Source organism: Mastomys coucha, unplaced genomic scaffold, assembly GCF_008632895.1.
Source record: "Mastomys coucha isolate ucsf_1 unplaced genomic scaffold, UCSF_Mcou_1 pScaffold13, whole genome shotgun sequence".
NCBI lineage: Eukaryota > Metazoa > Chordata > Mammalia > Rodentia > Muridae > Mastomys > Mastomys coucha.
This window is the reverse complement of record NW_022196895.1, coordinates 27,527,419-27,529,813: the sequence shown is the minus strand read 5'-3', so window position 1 is coordinate 27,529,813 and position 2,395 is coordinate 27,527,419. Positions and strand designations below refer to the sequence as shown.

Sequence of the window (2,395 nt, the reverse complement as noted above, 5' to 3'; positions counted from 1 at the left end):
GGGGGTGTCCAGGGAAATTCCAGTATACAGCTATACAAACATATCCTATACATTGATTGGATTATTCAACTATCTTTGGCAGTGTCCGCTCTTTGTGGTTGGCCATTTCCTAGGGGTACAGAGCCTTGAGGAGTGGTTCCAGGGTCCCTGGGGTCACTTTCTCATGACCCTGGTTCAGTCCTTGGGGTCAGTTTGTATTTTTCCATGGTCTTACACCTTGATTTTGTAAAGCTTGCTCCTTCCATCATCTCTGCTCAAGAGATCTTATCAGTCAAGAATAAGCCCACTTGTGGAGAGCTGTGTCCAGGAATTTGGCAAGAATATTTACATTGGGCTAGTGCAAGATAGTAGGCTCAGATAAGAATTTGACATTGGGCAAAGACAAGGCTCAAGATGAGTATAGCTGAGGAATGTATTCTTTGTTCTTTGTATCTTGGCCAGCTGATAAAAGTCCCTGAATATAGTAATCAAGGGACCTTTATTTATGTCTTGTTTGTTCCTTAACTTTGTTTGTGCCTTGTTGGCTCCTTGCCTACTTTGTATTTGACCTAGAACTGTCCCTATTCTTTGCATGTGCCTAGAACTGTATAAAAGCAGACTGGAAAAAAAAAACCAACCTGCCTCAGTTCTTGCTGGGGTCACAGTATAATGTTGTCTGTCTTTTTTTCTTCAGTCCTTCCTCTCTATTGACTGACTGAGCTGCCTTGGCCACCGACTTGACAAGGACTCTTGCCCAGCTTCATAGACTCCCCCCTCCCTATTCCATTGGTTCCATTCAGCCTTTCTAACACAGCCTCATCATCACTATCTCACTCTGTAAGACTAGACAGTACCCTTCTGTCATCACCCATGTCACCAGCCTTCCTACTTCCAACTTTTCTGGCTAGTCTTCTGATTCTCAGTATTTCTTGGGACCTAACTTCCCAAATACTCAACCATCCCTCCTAATTCACACCCAACTCTACTGCCAACTGTTAGCTCTAACTTCCCCTCTATATCTTACCAGTTTTTCCTTGATACCAATGCTCTTTGTCCAAGTAATGGGATCTCTGACTCATCCTTCTTCTTACCATTCTGAGCATGCTTTTAGGACTCCAGACAGAAATGACTGGACTCAGCAGTTTTTATTTTTATTTTTTAAATTAATTTACCTCTTTGTCTTTCCACTTCTCAGAAAACCTTAAGGACGTTTCAGATAAGCTTGACACCCTTTAGGATCAACTGTATTCTTTGGCCACTATGATACTCTAAAATCAAAGAGTCTTCTTGACAACTGCCAAAGGAAAGATTTGTGCCTTCTTCCAGGAGCAATGATCACAAATCCAAACTGTTTTGAGGGGGAACCCAAAGATTCAGAGACTAGATGTGGAGAATTCAGCCTTCTCTTTTGATGGGCTCGTGATTTCCTCCCATCCTGGGTCCTTTTCCCACTCACCCCTTTCCTCCCCCTTCTCATTTTTACCCATATTTAAAACTTTTTCAGAAGTTATTTCTAGAATGAATCATCACCATCTCTTGGTCATTACCACATAAAATGAAGCTGAAAGACCCCCAGAACTGGGAAGATCCTTACTCAAGTCTCGGGATGATGTGACCACCCAATGACTCACGAGAGACCGAACTTGCTGCAACCACATGAGGTTTATTTGGGATAGGCTGGTACTGGGGTCGATCTCGTGACCATGCTGGCCAGAGGTTGACCCCGAACACAAGAAGTGTGGGGTATTTAAGGGGAAAACCACAAGCTGGGGGCGGGGACAGGGTTTCCAAGGAAACATAACATAAAAACAGTGGAAAATTTTAGAGGGACCCAACCCAAGGTATTCAGTTAGGGAGGGGAACATATTCATTCTAGGAATGTAATCTTCATCTACCAGTCGACAGGGTGGAGAGTCTCATAAACCAGTAGACCTTCATTCCTAGTTCCGCCCTCATTGTGGATCATTCAGGAGGGGCAGGTATTGGGAACCAGAGTCCTGAGACTCTGAGTTAGCCAAGTTTCTAGAACTGGCTACTCCACATTTTTGGTTTGTTACATTTTTACTAATACATTACTTTTTGTTAACATGCTTTTTCCCAAATTTCTAAGTCTCCCAGTCTTTCAAAGCAAATGCAACACTTCCCTTAGAGTCACTCACACAGCAAACTTCCAAACAAATCTCCCTCTGTCAGCAGGAGGTAGCCTGTGAGTAAAGGATGCCTCCTATTATGTTTATAGATGAAGGGTTTGGAACAAAGGAAATCCCTTACCCCAAACTAGGACTATAAAACAAGGCCAAGGCAACAACAACAACAACAACAACAACAACAACAAACCCCTCCATTCATTGAATCTCAGAAAGCAGCCAACTTCTACCATATCCCCTGGAGCCTGGAGGTTACAGAAAAAAAAAAA

The 2,395-nt window shown here is 43.0% G+C and overlaps 1 pseudogene; it reads right to left on the bottom strand.

Moving 5' to 3' along the window:
- Nucleotides 1-851, bottom strand: part of LOC116087809 — a 3,645-nt pseudogene extending 2,794 nt beyond the window's left edge.
- Between the last annotated feature and the right edge of the window lie 1,544 nt (nt 852-2,395).